The 20,494-nt window shown below is 45.7% G+C and overlaps 1 long non-coding RNA gene across 1 annotated transcript; it reads right to left on the bottom strand.

Moving 5' to 3' along the window:
* Positions 1 to 325: 325 nt before the first annotated feature.
* LOC144685311 (uncharacterized) lies at positions 326 to 19,390 on the bottom strand. Its single transcript, XR_013577708.1, has 2 exons — positions 19,257 to 19,390; positions 326 to 1,813 (listed from the first exon to the last, which is right to left on the bottom strand). It is a non-coding gene; the product is annotated as an uncharacterized LOC144685311 (long non-coding RNA).
* Positions 19,391 to 20,494: the final 1,104 nt, after the last annotated feature.

Raw genomic sequence — 20,494 nt, 5'->3', positions numbered from 1 at the left:
GTTGGCAGACTAATGGCTGGAGGCAAGTCATGTGATGAAACCTCCAGGAATACATTTAATCACAGTTGGCAACCCCACCCTCCCCGGCCTATCTCTCTCCTGATCCAGCCTTCAAAGATACCTTGGCAGGACAGGGAAGAAGGTAGGTTGAGAGTTTTTACCCCAACCATCCTTGCCCCACTCTGCAAGTCAACCATCACTAACTCAGCATGAAGCTTGGCTGGTGAGAGTGGATAATGCCAAACTTCACCCCCGCAAACCTCAGGGAGAGAGAGATGGTGGGATGAGGGGAGAGGAAGAACAGACGAACAAAAAAAGGTAAAACTACAAATCTAAAAGGTTTTAACCCAAAAACTGCAAATTCTATACATTGAATTAGAATTTATTTTTGCTCCGATTATCCTTCAAAGGGAACTCGCACTGACACTCCCTCGACAATTTGCCTTGTGAAAGGAGAGAAACATCTCTAGGGTTCTGAAAATTTCAACTCATTCCAGAACCGGTTGGGATCTCTCCCACAGAACAATGAAGACGAGGCCGGAAGAGTTAAGAATAAGTCATGTTTGTCACAACATAGAAGAAATACGTCTTATGCATTTTTGCTGAATATTGTTTTTATTGAATGTAACCTTTCCTGAATCAAGTGAGGAATGCTGATCATCAGCATGGTAACATTCCATCATAGACACCCGATGTGAGCATTAAACACTCCCAGGACAGGTACAACACGGGGTTAGATACAGAGTAAAGCTCCCTCTACACTGTCCCCATCAAAACTCCCAGGACAGGTACAGCACGGGGTTAGATACAGAGTAAAGCTCCCTCTACACTGTCCCCATCAAACACTCCCAGGACAGGTACAGCACGGGGTTAGATACAGAGTGAATTTCCCTCTACACTGTCCCCATCAAACACTCCCAGGACAGGTACAGCACGGGGTTAGATACAGAGTGAATTTCCCTCTACACTGTCCCCATCAAACACTCCCAGGACAGGTACAGCACGGGGTTAGATACAGAGTGAATTTCCCTTTATACTGCCCAACACTCAACCTTAGATGAGTGCCTCCTACTGTGACACTATGGCAATTTTCCATTCAATTTCAATTGCCCTCAACACCTGACAGCAGGGATTAAATTCCAGCTAGGAGCTAATGTTGAAATGCCCATTAAAAACCAGGCTGAGACTGTGCAAATACGTCACATGTAGGAGCCTTACAGGCAGCTGAATGAGGAGACTGGGTTAAATTTGTTCCTGGCTCCATGGCTGAGTGACCAGACATTAAGAAGTCTGTGCTATGCTTAATGGAGGAACAAAGTTGACCATGTAAGGACAACACTATGGACAGCACAAGTCTGCGGGGAGGAGAGAAGATCGGCCTTGGTACATGCACACTCATTTGAAACATTATCTCTCCAAGATCGCAATGGTTAACCATTTTTCAACAAAACAAAGAAGTCTTTTATCTTGATGTCATTCATTGTCAGAAACATGTCCTCGGGAACGGTGTGTAAAGAGTTCATGCCTTCCAAAGGAAGCCCACCCTGAATGACCCGCACAGGGTCACAGGTCATGCTGAAAACGATGTCACAGGTCATGGTACCTCCGATGTCAGTAGTGGGTACCTCCAGATCCGGTAAATGATGATGGAAACAGCGGGGCCGAACATGAGGAAGCTCATCAGGATGACTGTGCCCAGGATCACCAGCACGATAGCCCAGATTTCCAGCACGTGCGCGGATACGCTCGCCAACTGGGTCATTATTCACCTTCTCGTCCAACTGAGCAAAATAATTCCTTTCACTGCAACTTCCTGTAGAAAATGGAGAGGGCAAAAGCAGACAGGAAAGGTTATTTGGCTCAACCCCCCCTACCCAGCACCCCCAGCCTTCCTCACCCATATTCCCACTCGACTCAGTTTGTCAACACCCAGGATTGACCTTGGAGCCTCCAGGAATTGCCAGTTAATCTCCAAGGCACTGTTGTGAGCAAAAAGCCAGAGGGAGAAGCATCACAAGGTCTTTAAAAAAATTGTCCGCCATTTTTTGACAAATGATTCTATTTATAAGTCATCACAATATTGGCGATGGGGGAAACAAGACTCATTTGACAAAGAGTTAAGGACTGTCCAACTAGATAATGAATAGTGCAGTGTATTTTTTATTTGGCTGTGGGAAGTTGGGGCACCATGAGTATGAACAGGTTGGGCAGGAGTATTGGAGACGGCGAGGCCATTGGAGGTGGGAGGTCATGTGATGAAACCTCCAGGAATGCATGCCATTGGAGTTGACAACCCCTGTACAGCAGAGCCCCCACTGACAGGGTTGGGTGTTCAAAAGTTAAAATCTACCCCAGAGCATCAAGCCTTGAGCAATGAGGCTCATTTCAATGTTGAGTGATTCAAAGCATCTATAAAGGCTACTGTTTATTTATTCATAACTTGGAACGAGAGTCAGTTCGCCTTATAAATATCTCTGTGAAGTGCTATCTTTATGCTTTGTTGATTTATATCTTTTTATACTTCCATGGGATGTGGGCATCGCTGGCTAGGCCAGCATTTATTGTCCATCCCTAATTGTCCTTGAGAAGGTGGCGGTGGGCTGCCTTCTTGAACCGCTGCAGTCTATCTGGTGAAGGTACATTTACAGTGCTGTGGGGGAAGGAGCTCCAGGATTTTGACCTTGCTCAATGGTGGAATGATTAAAATTGAGGATGTGCACAAGAGGCCAGAATTGGAGCAGTGCAGAAATCTCAGAAGATTGCAGACCGTAAGATCTTACAGAGGTAGGGAGGGGTGAGGCCATGGAGGGATTCGATTGGGATAACGGGAATTTTAGAATTGAGGCGATGCCAGGTGGAGCATTCAGAAGAGTCGCCCAGGACCACCAGTCAGTGGGTATCCCTTTCACCTCTGAGTTTGGAGGTTGTGGTTTCAAATCCCACTCCAGTGACTTGAGCACAAGTCCAGACTGACTCCTCCAGCGCAGTACCGAGGGAGCGCTGCAACGCTGGATGTGCCATCTTTCAGATGAGACATTAAACCCAAGGTGCCATCTTGCCCTCTCAGGTAGGCGTAAAAGATCTCATGCCACTATTTCAAAGAAGAACAAGGGGGAGTTCTCCCTCGTTCCTCGGGGCCAAATATTTGTCCCTCAATCTACATGGCCAAAAAACCGGATTATATGGCCATTATCACGTTGCTGTTTGTGGGAGCTTGCTGTGCGCAAATTGGCTGCTCCGGTTCCCTACATTACAGCAGTAGCTTCATTTGAAAAAAAGGGGCCTGGTTGGCTATAAAACACTTTGCGAAGCCCCAAGCTCATGACGGGCTCTTTAAAAAGTACAAATCTTTTTTGTTTTTTTTTTCTCCATTGACGCTGGGGAAACTTTGAGTGGGTGGGTGAGATGGGACTTTGCTTGAATGTTTTTGGAGGACATTTCATGGAAAACTAAGTGAGCGTATTGTGTACTTTGGATGGCTTTTAAATAGAAACAAATGCTTTAGGACAGTCTCTGTGTCGTCACAGGGACTGTGAGGCAGCAGTAAATTAGCTGAGCTGCAGCTTAGACTGGCTGCTTAAATCGTGTTTTTAAGTGGTCGGCTTAACATCTATCGCTGCGTATTTACAAAAGTAAGGGGCAGATTTTCATCCTTTACTCTCTGTTCCAAGTCAACAGAGCTTGTTAATCCATCACCCCTGTGCTCATTGATCTACATTGGCTCCCGCTGCAGCAACACCTCGATTCTGAAATTCTCATTCTCCTCTTCAAATCCCTGCTTGACGTCACTCCTCCCCGTCTCTGTGACCTCCTCCAGTCCTCGGAGAGCTCTGTATTTCTCCAGTTCTGGCCTCTTGCACACAACCCCAGTTCTAATCATTTCGCCATTTAGCTGCCTTGGCCTGAACTCTGGAATTCCCTTTCGAAACCTCTCCACTCCTCTACCTCTCCTTTCTCCTTTAAGACGTTCTTTGACCAAAGAACATTTTTGACCAGACTCCTGATATCGCCTTACATGACTCAGTCTGAATATGGCCTGAATAAAAATGCTGGAAGTACTCAACAGTTCAGGCAGCATTGAATAAAGGGCCATCGAACTGAAACGTTAACTCTGTTCCTCCCTCCATAGACGTTGCCTGACCTGCCAAGTTTTTCCATCATTCTCTGTTTCTATTTCAGTTCCCAGCGTCCGCAGTATTTTTCTTTTGTATTGTCTGAATAATGTCCCGGTGAAGCTGCCTCGGACATGTTCTTGTATCGCTGAGAAAAAGGGACATGTTGAAGCTTTTCGTCGGGACACTTCGCTAGAATGTAAGTGGAAACAACAATCCATACTGTATGTGAAGAGAGTGCTGATTGGTTGGCAAGTGGACATCGCGCCTGTTTCAGCTAAACAAAATAAGTGACAGCCATTCGCTGACTCATTCCTCAGGGCAACATCTTGGCCAATCAGGGTCAAGCTGCCTGGTTTAAATTTTGAACAATGCTTGGCAGTTAACTGCTAGTGACTATCACTGGTGCATTCTCCATGGCAATGCCTCTACCAACCAGAGTCCACTTGCTAACCAATCAGCACTCTCTTCACATACAATATAAATTGTTGTTTTCCCCTTATATTAGTGAAGTGTTCTGATGAGTGCAAGATGAAAAGCTTTAACATGTCTCTTTTTTCAGCAATACTCCAGTTCTGTACTGCCAAAAGACTACATGTTATTGTGTTAAAGGTGCCAAGTAATCGGGGTTGGAATAGGCCATTCGGCTCCTTGAGCCTGCTCCACCATTCACTGTGATTATGCCTGATCTTCTGCCTCAGCTGCACCTTCTCATACTGTCCCCACAACCCTTGATTCTCTCAATATCCAAAGATCTATGAATCCATGACTTGAATATATCTAAACCTGGGCGTCCAAAGATCTCTGGGAGGGAAAATTGTGAAGAATCACAACACTTTGAGTAAAGAAATGTACCTTCTCAGTCCTAAATGGTCAACCCCTTATCCTGAGACTGTTGTCAATAATCCTAGATCCGTCCCAACCAAGGAAAATATCCTTCCGCCATCTGCCTTGTCAAACCCTCTAAGATTGTTTTTTTTTCCCCCCAATGGGTTCATCTTGTACTCACCTAATTATAGAGAATATAAACCTAAATCCTCATTCTCTCCTCATAGATCGATCCTCTCCCTGGAATCAATCTAGTGAAACGTGTTTGCACTCCCTCTAAGGCAAATATATCCTTCCTAAGGTAAGAGATCAGAAACGCAATACCTCGAATGTGGTCTCAAAGGCCTGACCAATCATGAGTGGTTTGTGGGAATGAACTCCTTGTAATTTCATATTTCTGCGCATTTTAGCACTTGACTGTGTTTACACGCAAGAGCAATAAAGATTTCTGGTGGTTAACTGAAGTATTTGACTGTGGTCTCATTATTTCTGTAATTTTTTGGGTCAGAACCCTTAAAACCATTAGGACCAGGAAAGGTCATTGGTTTTATATAAGCTTAACGAAACTTCTGATAGGATGAGCTGAATGGCCTCCTCCTGTTCCACTAATTTCTACAGTTCTGTGAATGGGAACAGAGGCTAGTTGATATCCTCCAATCACAAGGTGTCTAAAAGATTCCCAGAAGTGATGCTAATCTCCACCATGTGCCATCTGAGATTTACCCTCTTCCCTTATACACAAGAACACATGATTCGCTCAGAAGTCAATGGCACCATGTAATGATCATGCCAGTATAAGATTATGAGCAATTAAGATGTTACCAGCCATTGCACTTTGGGCCTCATTTTTCAAAGATTCAGCATTACTGGCTAAACAGGCAAATTTGGGAAATGATCCAGCCATAAACTACTGTGCACAAACTCAGGACAACATTCGGAATTTTCAGCTCCAGGAATAAGCTTCAAATCCAATCAAGGCAGCTTGATTAAAGCATTTTCTAATAATTCATTCTGTATCTAACCCCGTGCTGTACCTGTCCTGGGAGTGTTTGGCAGGGGCAGTGTGAGGGAGCTTTACTCAGTATCTAACCCGTGTTGTACCTGTCCTGGGGATGTTTGATGGGTCGGTGCAAAGGGAGCTTTACTCTGTATCTAACCTCATGCTGTACCTACTCTGGGAGTGTTTGATGGAACAGTGTAGGGGGAGCTTTACTCCGTATCTAATCCCATGTTATACATGTCACGGGAGTGTTTGATGGGGGCAGTGTAGAGGGAGCTTTATTCTGTATCTAACCCTGTGCTGTACCTGTCCTGGGAGTGTTTGATGGAGACAGTGTAGAGGGAGCTTTATTCTGTATCTAAACTCGTGCTGTATGATGGATCAATGCAGAGGGAGATTTACTCCCTCTACACTGTCCCCATCAAACACTCCCAGGGTAGATACAGCACGGGGTTAGATACAGAGTAAAGCTCCCTCTACACTGTCCCCATCAAACACGCCCAGGGTAGATACAGCACGGGGTTAGATAGAGTAAAGCTTCCTCTACACTGGCCCCATCAAACACTCCCAGCGTAGGTACAGCACCGGGTTAGATACACAATGAAGTATTAGAAAATGCTTTAATCTAGCTGCCTTGATTCAATTTGAAGCTTATACTTCAGGCGAGTCTTGTTACTGGCGTTAGATGTCTGAAATTAAAAGTTTTTTTATTGGTTAATTCTGTATTCTTCTCCCTCAACGGAAAAAACAATTTGAGTGGGTTCTGCTAAAATAGGAACTGACTGTAATATCAATGCAGCCTGAGGACATCATTTAACAGATGGTGACTGGAACTTATCCAACCACTCGGCACTAAATATCTTGAATAAGTATGATTAGCTAAATAAATACTTCTTTATACACAATAAAAATATACCAGGCTTGTAAATTTTATTAATTTTTAAACCTCTCATTACCAAACTCTCTCTGTACAGTAGTTCAGTGGTGTCAATTTTGACTTTGTATGCTGCCTGAACTCACTGAGCTGCAGTGACCACTGATCCAGCAACTCAACTGTAAAATTCTAATCCTTGTTTCCAAGATCCGCCATGGCTTCTCTCCTTTGGATAGATTTTAATCTCCCCCAGTGGGAGTGGTTTGATGCTGGGGGTGCTCTTTAAATCTAGCGGGCAGCCTGTCTGCCACCTACCCACCCCTGCCCCCGCCACAATTCTGCCAATGGTGGAAATGAATCTGGGCTCCCCAGCCACCACAGACAATTGAGGCCCTTAAGTGGGCGTTCCCGACAGTCATTTGGCTGGACAGGACCTGAATATTGCTGAAAGGACAGACATGTTGACAAAGCATTTCACCTTGTACTTATCAGGACAAATGCAAGAATGCCAAATTTCAAATGAGCACAAGTTAGACCACAGGAGAAAAGGGAGCTGATTGGCTGGCAAGTTGACTCTGATTGGGCGAGATATTGCCATGCAGAAAGCAACAAGAAAATATCGGCTCCCCAAACTCAAAAATGGTGCAAGGTTTGAACGTATTCCTTTTGTTTGCAGAGAATGAGTCCCTGTGAATGAATGTTATTGAGTTGGATGATCAGCCATGGTAATAATGAATGGCGGAGCAGGCTTGAAGGACCAAATGGCCTACTCCTGCTCCTATTTTCTATATTTCTGTTTCTATGTATGTCACTTCTAGCAAGTGTAAATAAGCCATGTCACGAGCTTGACTGATTGTCTTAAGTTGGTTTATTAGTATAACCATTAGCACCCTCAGGCAGGCTTGTAACGTAACCAGTGGCAGGAAAGACCCAGGCCAAATGGCCAGCTTTGCAGGTCTCACTGTGCAAGCTGGTGGTGGGTATGTGTACCTCCCTTTAATCCATTGGGCTGGGACCCCCCCTCCACCCCAAAAGGTTTTACCACAATTTGCAGGTTTCCCTCCCCCATGGACTCTGAAATCACAGCCCTCCGCACTCTCCTCGCTAGGGCCTATCAGCTCGACACCCGACGAGACCCCCAAACAACTTACCCAAATCCTGGCTGCGGTGTCACATGTCTCTTTCTCCCAGTGCTGGAAACTGGCAGCCTCTGATTGGCTGGCAGCTCTCTGAGGCAGGACCTTCTGCTCCTGAGAGCCTTCAGCCCACTAGTGGCCAATTGCGGGGTAGCCTTCCGCTCGGCGTGCTCCCCCACAACTCCCGCCCCCTGACATTTTAGCCAAGGTGTGGGGAATCTGGCACCTCATATAATTCAGTGCCCTATCTTTGTAATCTCCTGCAGCCCTACAATCCTCTCGACCTTTCTCATCCTTTACGATGCTCCTTCAAACCTACCTCTTTGACAAAGATTTTAGTCACGTGTCCTAATATCTCCTCATGTAGCTCTGCCTTGGTGTCAAAGTTTGTTTGACAATTGTTCCTGTGAAAAAGGCCAGTTGCTGTTCATGCAATCATGAATCAGCAGCAAATTTTATATCGCACTGACTTTTATTGCTACTGAAGACAGTAGAAGGATAAAAACAAAAAAGGAAAGAAAGAACTTACATTTCTTGAATATTGCTGAAAAAAGAGACATGTCAAAGCTTTTCGTCTTATGCTCATCAGGACACTTCGCAAATAAGGGGAAAACAACAATTTATACTGGATGGTAAGAGAGTGCTAATTGGTTACATTTCTATAGTGCCCCTCAGGACAGCGCATTGCTCTCTCTTTTTCTCTTTCTCTCTCTCTCGCTGTTTTAATTCTACCATCACATGCAGTCAAGACCTGCCCTGGGGAGTTTATAGAGTCAGTAAGTGAGGTTAAGTGGCCAGGGATATCACAGGTTCAACCACTGGACAGGAAACTGGTGTACAATCCAGAAAGGATACATTAATAAGCCGGATTTCATGATTCTGATTGTTCACCTAGTGATTGCGCGGAGATCAATTATTAATGGGATTGGATGCAACTGAGAGCCTGCTTCTCCCTGGCACTTTATCAGCACTTCACGAGGTGTCAGCCTGGTGAAGTTACAACACAGGACTACTTGCGTGCCAAACAGCATAAACAGCAAGTGATAGACAGGGCTAAGTGATCCCACAACCAACGGATCAGATCTAAGCTCTGCGGTCCAGCCACATCCAGTCATGAATGGTGGTGGACAATTAAACAACTCACTCGTGGAGGAAGCTCCACAAATATCCCCATCCTCAATGATGGGGGAGCCCAGCACATCAGTGCAAAAGATAAGGCTGACGCATTCATAACGATCTTCAGCCAGAAGTGCCGAGTGGATGATCCATCTCGGCCACCTCCGGAGGTCCCCAGCATCACAGATGCCAGTCTTTAGCCAATTCAATTGACTCCAAGTGATATCAAGAAACAGCTGAAGGCACTGGATACTGCAAAGGCTATGGGCCCTGACAGTATTCTGGCAATAGTACTGAAGGCCTGTGCTCCAGAACTTGCCACGCCTCTAGCCAAGCTGTTCCAGTACAGCTACAACACTGGTAGCTATGTGGAAAATTGCCCAGGTTTGTCCTGTACACAAAAAGGCGGACAAATCCAACCCGGCCAATTACTGCCCCATCAGTCTACTCTCGATCATCAGTAAAGTATTGGAAGGGGTCATCAACAGTGCTATCAAGTGGCTCTTGCTTAGCAATACCCTGCTCACTGATTCCCAGTTTGGGTTCCACCAGGGCCACTCAGCTCCTGACCTCATTACAGCCTTGGTTCAAAAATGAACAAAAGCGCTGAACTCCCGAGGTGAGGTGAGAGTGACTGCCCTTGACATCAAGGCCACATTTGACTGAGTGTGGAATCAAGGAGCCCTAGCAAAACTGGAGTCAATGGGAATCAAGGGGAAAATTCTCCACTGCTTGGAGTCATACCTAGCACAAAAGGAAGTTGGTTGTGGTAGTCGGAGGTCAGTCATCTCAGCTCCAGGACATCACTGCAAGAGTTCCTCAGGGTAGTGTCCTAGGCCCAACCATCTTCAGCTGCTTCATCCATGACCTTCCTTCCATCATAAAGGTCAGAAGTAGGGATGTTCGCTGATGATTGCACAATGTTCAGCACCATTCGCGACTCCTCAGATACTGAAGCAGTTCATGTCCAAATGCAGCAAGACCTGGACAATATCCAGGCTTGGGCTGACAAGTGGCAAGTAACATTTGCCCCATACAAGTGTCAGGCAATGACCATCTCCAACAAGAGAGAATCCAACCATCACCCCTTGATGTTCAATGGCATTACCATTGCTGAAGTCGACACTATCAACATCCTGGGGGTTACCATTGACCAGTAATTGAACTGGACTAGCCATATAAATACTTGGCTACAGTGAGGGGTCTGAGTGAAAGGCATGAGTGAGGGATGTGTGTGAGGGATGTGAGTGAGGGATGTGAGTGAGGGATGTGAGTGAGTGAGGGGTCTGAGTGAGGGGTCTGAGTGAGGGGTCTGAGTGAGGGGTCTGAGTGAGGGGTCTGAGTGAGGGGTCTGAGTGAGGGGTCTGAGTGAGGGGTCTGAGTGAGGGGTCTGAGTGAGGGGTCTGAGTGAGGGGTCTGAGTGAGGGGTCTGAGTGAGGGGTCTGAGTGAGAGGTGTGTGTGAGGGATGTGAGTGAGGGATGTGTGTGACGGATGTGAGTGAGGGATGTGAGTGAGGGATGTGAGTGAGGGATGAGTGAGGGGTGTGAGTGAGGGGTGTGAGTGAGGGGTGTGAGTGAGGGGTCTGAGTGAGAGGTGTGTGTGAGGGATGTGTGAGGGATGTGTGTGAGGGATGTGTGTGAGGGATGTGAGTGAGGGATGTGAGTGAGGGGTCTGAGTGAGGGGTCTGAGTGAGGGGTCTGAGTGAGGGGTCTGAGTGAGGGGTCTGAGTGAGGGGTCTGAGTGAGGGGTCTGAGTGAGAGGTGTGAGTGAGAGATTTGAGTGAGGGATGTGTGTGAGGGATGTGAGTGAGGGATGTGAGTGAGGGATGTGAGTGAGAGGTGTGAGTGAGGGATGTGTGTGAGGGATGTGTGTGAGGGATGTGTGTGAGGGATGTGAGTGAGGGGTCTGAGTGAGGGGTCTGAGTGAGAGGTGTGAGTGAGGGATGTGAGTGAGGGGTCTGAGTGAGAGATGTGAGTGAGGGATGTGAGTGAGGGATGTGTGTGAGGGATGTGTGTGAGGGATGTGTGTGAGGGATGTGAGTGAGGGATGTGAGTGAGGGGTCTGAGTGAGGGGTGTGAGTGAGGGGTCTGAGTGAGGGGTCTGAGTGAGGGGTCTGAGTGAGAGGTGTGAGTGAGAGGTGTGAGTGAGGGATGTGTGTGAGAGATGTGAGTGAGGGGTCTGGGTGAGGGGTATGAATGAGGGGTGTGAATGAGGATGTGGCCACTCAGGTGTAGACCTCATTACAGCTTTGGTCCAAACATGAATTCCAGAGGTGAGGTGAGAGTGACTGCTCTGGACATCAAGGCAGCTTTTGACCAAGTGCGACATCAAGCAGCCCTAGTAAATCTGGTTAATGGGAATCATGGGGAATAGTCCTGGACTGTGTCAAGCTTCTTGAGTATTATTGTAGTTGCTTTGATCCAGGCAAGTGGAGAGTAATCCATCATACTCCTGGCTTGTGCCTTGTAGATGGTGGACAGGTATCAGGGAGTCAGGAACGAGTTACTCATTGCAGCATTCCCAATCTCTGACCTTCTCTCATATTCATGGAGTCCATTTGGCTGATCCAGTTGAGTTTCTGGTCAACGGTGACCTCCAGAACATTGATGGTGGGGGATTCAGTGACAGCAATGCTATTGTCAAGAGGTGGTGGCTGCACACCTGAATGAGGTCAAACCGAGGCCTGGTCTGCCCTTTCAGGTGAATATTAAAAGCTCCATGACATTTTTCAAAGAAAGGCAAGGGAAATCTCCCTGGTCTCTACTGGTCAACATTTATCACTCAATCAACTTAACTTAATCAACCTAAGAGATTGTTGATAATTGGATCCCAAGCCAGATGGCGAAGTAAGAATCTAGAGACAAATCCTTTTCTTGATAGTTCATTTATTTGCAGAATGCAATGTTACATATGTCTGCCTCCTATCCACTAACTTCCCCAGTCTCCCAGCAGTCCTTCTTTATATGCTTTTTCATAGAACAGATGATCAATAAAATATAATAATCAAAGGGGGTAACAGACCCAGGTGGGGCACTGTAACTAAAACAAAAATGTCAAAGGAAACTAAACAACAAAACCAAAATATAATTCTCAGGGATGACAATGCACCCAACAATCCCTCTTTATGTGTGCTCATGATACTTAATTGATCAATACTCTCCACCTGTTTATCCTTGACCTTAATACAATTAACGTAACACAAACAATTATTTCACCTCTGTTTGTCCATCGTATTTCCTAAATTATAAAGTTACCATACTTCAAAAAAATGATTCCCCCAACTACGAAGTACTTTGGGATGTCCTGAGTTCACAACAAGTGCTTTTTAATATAAGTCAGTGTTGTGGACTTGACTTTCCAGACAGGTTTCTCATTAGAAACATCAAACTTTATTTACAGTCTGTAGCAGCAATTACATGCTTCCATCAAGCACCACACCTAGAAGAAGAACTCCTTCTCTAAGATTCCCAGCGCTTAGAGCTGATTCATTCGCTTTGTCACGTGATACTATACAACACAAGTCTTAAAGCTATAGCCACTACATTCCTTAAAGCTACAATTACTACAATCAGTCTTTTTTTTTTCAAGTTGAACTGTCTCTAAATTTAACTTATTTTCACATGAAGCAGGTCTTTACTGAGGTTTTCAGTTTCTTTCGATCTGAGGTTTTTTTTTGTAGATATTAACTTTTTCCTGTTCCCTCAGTTGGTAGCACGTAATCTGTACATACTGTGCAAAAACTTTCATCTGATAAACTGCAGGGTTATTGTGGTCAATTTATTTGCAGTGCGAGTGAAACCTTAGAACAAAATAACATAACAAATAGGAGCAGGAGTAGGCCATACAGCCTCCTGAGCCTGCTCCACCATTCAGTAAGATCACAGCTGATATCTGGCCTCAAATCCACTTTTCTGCCTGACCCCCATGCCCCCTGACTCCCTTAATGCCCAAAATTCTATTGATCTCAGTCTTGAATATACTCACCGACTGAGCATCAACAACCCTCTGGGATAAAGATTCACAACCCTCTGAGTGAAGACATATCTCCTTATCTCAGATAAAGGCTGACCCTCTTATCCTGAGACCGGCCCTGAGACTCTCCAGTCAGTCTCATCTACCCTGTCAAACCCCTCTGAATCTTATATGTTTCAATACGATCACCTTTCATTTCTCCAGGCAAAGGCCCAATCTACTCAATCTCTCCTCGTAGGTAAATCCACACATCCCAGGAATTAATCTAGTGAACCTTCATTGTATTACCTCTACAGCAGATTTATTCTCCTTGGACAGGGAGACCAAACCTGTAGACAGTTCCCTGGAACAAGAACAAAAACAAAAACAGTAGACAGTACCCTGGATGTGGTCTCACCAAAGCCCTGTACAACTTATTTTTCTTCATTCTTTCATGGGATGTGGGCATCACTGGCAAGTCCAGAATTTATTGCCCATCCCCAACTGCCTTGGTACTAAGTGGCTCCTGGGCCATTTCAGAGTCAGTTAAGAGTCTGGGGTCACATATAGGCTAGACCGGGTAAGGATGGTAGATTCCCTTCCCTAAAAGACATTAGTGAACCAGATGGGTTTTTATGACAAACGATGATAGTTACCACGGTCACTATTACTGAGACTAGGTTATATTCCAGACTTTTAAAAAAAATTCATTTGTGGGATTGGTGTTCCCATGTGTCTGCTGCCCTTGTCCTTCTAGATGGTAGTGGTCGTGGGTTTGGAAGTTGCTGCCTAAGAAGCCTTGATGAGTTTCTGCAGTGCATCTTGTAGATGGTACACACACTGCTGCTACTGTTCGCCAGTGGTGGAGGGAGTGAATGTTTGTGGATGTGGTGCCAATCAAGCCGGCTGCTTTGTCCTGGACGGTGTCCAGCTTCTTCAGTGTTGGTGCAGCTGCACTCATCCAGGCAAGTGGGCAGTATTCCATCACATTCAGCGGCTGCCTTGACATCAAGGCAGCATTTGACCGAGTGTGGCATCAAGGAGCCCTAGCAAAACTGGAGTCAATGGGAATCAAGGGGAAAATTCTACACTGCTTGGAGTCATACTGAGCACAAAGGAAGATGGTTGTAGTTGTTGGAGGTCAGTCATCTCAGTTCCAGAACATCAGTGCAGGAGTTCCTCAGGGTAGTGTCCTAGGCCCAACCATCTTCAGCTGCTTCATCAATGACCATCCTTCCACCATAAAGTCAGAAGTGGGGATGTTCACTGATGATTGTACAATATTCAGCACCATTTGCGACTCCTCAGATACTGAAGCAGTCCCTGTTCAAATGCAGCAAGACCTGGATAATATCCAGGCTTGGGCTGAAAAGTGGCAAGTAACATTTGCAACACTCAAGTGCCAGGCAATGACCATCTCCAACAAGAGAGAATCTAACCATTGCCCTTGACATTCAATGGCATTACCATTGCTGAATCTCCCACTATCAACATCTTGGGGTTATCATTGACCAGAAACTGACCTGGACTAGCCATATAAATCCTGTGGCTACAAGAGCAGGTCAGAGGCTTGGAATCCTGCAGTGATGTAACTCACTTCCTGACTCCCCAAAGCCTGTCCATCATCTACAAAGCACAAGTCAGGAGTGTGATGGAATACTCCCCACTTGCCTGGATGAGTGCAGCTCCAACAACATTGAGAAGCTTGACACCATCCAGGACAAAGTAGCCCGCTTGATTGATATCCCATCCACAAATATTTACTCCCTCCACCACCAATAAACAGTGGCAGCAGTGTGTACCAACAAAGACACAAGTCAGTGGGTAGCCCACTCACCCGAGTCAGGAGGATGTATGGTTTCAAATCCGGCACCTGAGACTTGAGCACCAAGTCCAGGCTCACACTTGTAGAATAGAAATGAGGGAGTTCTGCGCTGTCTTTCAGGAGAGACCTTAAGCTGAGACCCTATCTGCCCCTTCAGGTGGATGCAAAACATTCCAGGGCCACTATTTTGAAGAGGAGCAGGGGAGTTCAACACGGTGTCCTGGGGTCAATATTTATCCCTCAACCAATTGTACTAAATCTAATGACCTGGTCACTAGCATCTTGAGACTCATAGGAGCCTGCCATGTGCAATTTAGTTGGCGGGTGTCCAACATTACAACAGTATCCTACACTTCTGATGGTCGCTTGTTAGTACTGAACTTGAATATTGCTGGAAAAAGAGACTTGCTGTTGAAACTTTTCATCTTGCACTCATCAGGACAGATTCACAAGAATACCAAATTTCGAAGGGAGCAACAATTTATACTGCATGAGAAGAGGATGCTGATTGGTTGGCAAGTGCACTTTGATTGATAGAGCTGTTGCCATGGAGAATGCACCAGGGAACAGTTAACTGCCAAGCTTTTGTTTAAATTTAAATTGTTTAACTTTAAATTGTTTAATTTAAACAAAGGTTTGGCAGTTAACTGCTCCCTGGTACATTTTCCATGGCAACACCTCTACAAATCAGAGCCCAAAAATCAGCAACTCTCTTCTAATGCGGTATAAATTGTTGTTCTCTTTGAAATGTGGCATTCTTGTGGATCTGTTCTGATGAGTGCAGCACGAAAAGCTTAGACAGCATGTCTCTTTTTTTACCAATACTTCAAAGTACTTCATTAGCAGTAAAATGTGATTTCAATGCAAGTCCTTCATTGTTAGACTGGCAAACTCTTTATGTGCTTGAAAACCAGAGATTTGTCAATCTACTGTTATAAATTGCACACCGGATTTGCTTTCTATCTCTCTAAGTGCAAATTAGCAATAATATGGTTAGGAATAAGTGCATTTCGATGGTGATGTCTCACGATCTCTGCCTTATCATGGCCATTTAGCTCTGAAATGTACTGAAGGAGGAACCCTGCGTGTGCTGATTAGATTATTGCCAGCTTGCCCCCAAACAAGGGCAGTCTTGCTATCAGAGAAGATGGGCTTCATTGCATATTGAATTTAAAACAGTGTAATCTATTTGAAGTGGTTCCCTTTGCTGCCGTCCAAACCACCCCCTCCCCATACAGGCCAAAGTGGCCTTGCCTGGTGTGGGAATGAATGGTTTGGGTCAGGAGATCCCAGCTTCGATCCTGGGGAATTTGTTGGGGGGAGGGACGGGGGAGGGGGGCAGGGGAGGGACGTGGGAGGGGGGCAGGGGAGGGACGTGGGAGGGGGGCAGGGGAGGGACGTGGGAGGGGGGCAGGGGAGGGATGTGGGAGGGGGGCAGGGGAGCGGGAGGGGAGAGTTCGAGGTTGGGGGGAGGTGGGGTGGGAGGTGGGGGGGAGGTGGGGTGGGAGGTGGGGGGGAGATGGATGTGGGGGGAGGTGGGGGAACGGGTAAGGGAGGGAGGGGTATGGGGAGGGGAGGGGGAGGGGGAGGGGGAGGGGGAGGTGGGGGGGTGGGGAGGAGGAGAACGTTGTACCTGTGTGGACATCGGGTGAGGACAGGATCAGATAGGGCAGCGATGCCTGATGCAGTTGAATAGGCCGCCGTCACTCACTGTCTAAGGTTGAAGTACTGGAGGCGGGCAGCATTGATTGGAATCTGTGGCCCAGCATGTGTCAGTGTCCTGTGGAGTGGAGGGATGCGGAATGGTGCAGACAAACTGAGTAGATTTTTCCTAACTGTACAACAAGTTTATGATGAACTGATAAAGAACTAAAAACAAGGTCAGATAGCTCCTCAAAATGGAAATGAGGTCTCAGCAAACAATCTCTTAAAATAATCACCCATAATTAATGCATCTTTTATGAAATACATTAACCAGGATTGATAAAATTCAGTGGTGCCAATTATCTAAATTTTGCGGTACTATTGATTTGTATCATTTGTATTAATTTATTAAAGGTGTTGTAAAGGGGTCAGCCTTGGCTCAATGGTTGCACTCTCGCCTATGAGTCAACAGGCCATGGGTTCAAGTCCCACTCCATTGACCTGAGCCTAAAATCTGGGCTGACATTTCTGGTGTAATACTGAGGGAGTGCTGCATTGTCAGAGGTGCTGCCTTTCGGATGGGACATTGCACTGAGCCCTGACTCCCTGGATGCTGTGGATCAATAATTATCCCTCAACCAACATCATTGAAAGAAACAGATTGTTTGGTCATTATGACAGTGGGAACTGTCTGCAGTCCTGCCACATCCAGCCATGAATGGTGGTGGATGGTGGTGGACAATTAAACAGCAACCAGAGGAGGAGATGCCACAAATATCCCCATCCTCAAGGATGGAGGAGCCCAGCACATCAGTGCAAAAGACAAGACTGAAGCACTTGCAAAAATCTTCAGCCAGAAGTGCCGATGGATGATCCATCTTGGCCTCCTCCAGAGCTCCCCAGTATCACAGATGCCAGTCTTCAGCCAATTTGATATCAAGAAACAGCTGAAGGCACTGGATACTGCAAATTGCCTGACAATAGTACTGAAGACATGCTCCAGAACGAGCCCTGGCCCTAGACAAACTGTTCCAGTAGTTACAACACTGGCATCTACCTGGCAAAGTGGGAATTTTCATAGGTATGTCCTATCCACAAAAAAGCAGGACAAATCCAACCTGGACAATTACTGCCCCACCAGTGTACTCTCAATCATCAGCAAAGTGATGGAGGATGTTGTCGACAGTGCTATCAACTGGCACTTACACAGCTAGACCATGACAGAGAGGGGAGCAACCAGAGTCGATACCCTTCCCCTCATGCCCTACCACATGAGGCCATGTCCACCACTAGCCTGTGATTCCCTGTCTTAAGCCAGGGTCCAAATTCAGACCCCCGAGAGAGAGACCCCCAACTTTGAAGTGGTCTTTCTGGCAACAAGTGCAGAAGAGTGATTCGGGAAAGGTCTTAAAACGTAAAAACTGGCTGAACCTATGCAAAAGATCGGGGCCCTTTAACCATAAGAATGTTAAGCCCAAAACCACGTTCATGTTTTGGTGTCCCTTTTAGGCTGGTTTAAGATTCAAGTCACCAAGTTCAGTCACCAAGTCACACAACACTTGGTCACAAGTCGTCAGGTTGACATTACGAGATTCTACCCACTTGCTGTCATTTGGGAAGGCTCTCCAAATTGTACTCTTTCCTCAGCAAATTTTGAGGTGTCAGCTGTGGCTCAGTTCATAGCACCCTCGCCTTTGAATCAGAGGGTTGTGGGTTCATGTCCCACTCCCGGAAACCAAGAACTGTGATTGTACTCGAAAGAGTTGCAACCTGTGACTGTTGATAACTCGAAAGAGTTTCCTCAGCAAATTTTAAAGGTGTATTCATATCAAAAAAACATTTGATTTATCAAGAAACTGATGTGAGAACGCAAATAAAACCAGTAAGTATTTCAATATAAAAAACAAAAAACTACTGCGGATGCTGGAAATCCAAAACAAAAACAGAAACAGAATTACCTGGAAAAACTCAGCAGGTCTGGCAGCATTGGTGGAGAAGAAAATCAACTCTTTTCTTCTCCACCGATGCTGCCAGTCCTGCTGAGTTTTTCCAGGTAATTCTGTTTTTGTTTTTGTTTAGTACTTCAATATAGTTTGTTTAGTCATTTTTTTTTAGCAATTTAGTGAGGCCGGGCTGTTCAACACTTCAGTTTTGTTTTGTTTCTTTTTTTGCAAGTTAAGTTAATTTTCAGCTGTATTAATAACAGGCTCCAGGTTACCACTCTTCAATATATCAGAGAGCACTTTATAATGGAGATTTTAAAAAATGGAAAGGATTGTGGTCTATTGGGTTGTCAGGTTGCGCTGGGTCAAGGGAGATTGTACATTTTGTGATTAAGCAAACGAACTTGCAGCCTAACTAACCGGAGCAATTTCAAACGCATCATGGCAGCGATCTTCCCCCATTGTGCCCAGGGTGAGAAGGGAGCTCTACCCCTTTGGCACTTGGTGAATAAAATAGTGATCCGTTTACCCCAGGCGCACACTCCTTTCTTTTGTTCTTTGTTTGCTTTTCTCGATTAAAACACTGGAGTTTCTTTTTTTGTTCCAGTGTCGTCGCCTTACAATCACAGGGACCCACTCTGAGCCAGGCTGCCGTTCAACTTCATCTGTTGTTCAGCCAAGGCTGGTTTGGGGAGTTGGAAGGGGAGGGGAGGTGAGGTGGGGGGAGTTATAGGACGAGGGAGAAAGGAGATAAAAGCTGCCAGAACCAGCCACGTGCCCGGTTTTGCCTGGTCGGTAAAGGAGGCTTGAAAACTGTTCTACTTACCCGGCAGGATTCCAGTTCAGTAGTTTCGCCGGGTCCTGGCCACGCAGTGTGTGTGTGTGAATGTCTTCAGTCAAGCTCGCTCTCTGCCTGCTGCTGCTGTTTCCTTCTGTCACACGACATGCCCCGCCTGTTAGTGACTGCCCCCGTTCAAGCAAAAGAAAGCAAGAAAGCGCTTCAGGGATAAATCTTACGTTTCACAGACACTCTTTCCATTGGAAAGTTTCTTCCAAACTTTCTTGAGCTTAGAGGGAGAATCGGAAATTAAAATTGAAACTTCAATGAACCCTGAAATCCATGATGACAATTGTTTTGAGTGTCAGCTGTGGCTTTGCACCCTCGCCAGTTTTATTCATACAGCCAAAAATAAAAAATGGATTTACCACCAAAACAAAATGTAATTGTTAATAAAGCTGCCCGGACTTCCACTGATTTAAAATTGACTTTAAAATATCTACATGCTTATACTTATCAGGTAAAATTGAACAGGCTGGGGCTGTTCTCTCTTTAAAAAAAGTGAAAGCTGAGGGGTGACCTGATAGAGATAATTAAAATTATGAAGGGTTAGGGTAGACACAGAGAGAACATCTCCACTTGTGGAGAAGATGACTAGGTCCCATAAATATAAGATGGTGGTGATATTATGATATCATTAATTCATGTTGTGTGTTGAATGTTCAGTAGGTCTCCCAAAGAGTTTCTGAGGCTTGTATGGTGTTTATTGATAACACATAACTATGTACATATCTACAGGGCATAGCACAAGCTCTGGGCTAACTCCATGATTGCTTCTACACAAGTCTCTGTCCAGTCCACGACTGACTCTAGTCTCAGGTCATGTGTCTCTTTACATCAGACTGTGCAGGATACTGTTTCCCAGTCCCACATTAACCCTTGCTATACTAGATACCCTTATACCACAATTCGGATCCCAAGTTGCTGTGGCAACATGCATGTTTTAGTTTGGAAGCTACAGATAGTGATGGTAGAGGCTCCAACATTCTTTCCATTACATGGCTGACCAGGAATCTCTCCCGCTCTTACCACCTGCCATTGGCGTGTGTTGGAAGGATTTACAGGTTGAGGTTCAGCCTGTTTGGCTGGGTTATGAACACACCTTCCGTGACCATTAAGTCCTGAGGTGGGACTCAAACCCAGAGCTTCTGGCTCAGAGGCAGGGACACAACCCACTGCACCACAAGTCCTCACGTGTAAGATAGTCACTTATAAATCCACTATGG

This window comes from Cetorhinus maximus, chromosome 10 (assembly GCF_964194155.1).
Source record: "Cetorhinus maximus chromosome 10, sCetMax3.hap1.1, whole genome shotgun sequence".
NCBI lineage: Eukaryota > Metazoa > Chordata > Chondrichthyes > Lamniformes > Cetorhinidae > Cetorhinus > Cetorhinus maximus.
Note: the sequence above shows the minus strand (reverse complement) of the source record. Positions and strands in the feature narration are given on the sequence as shown.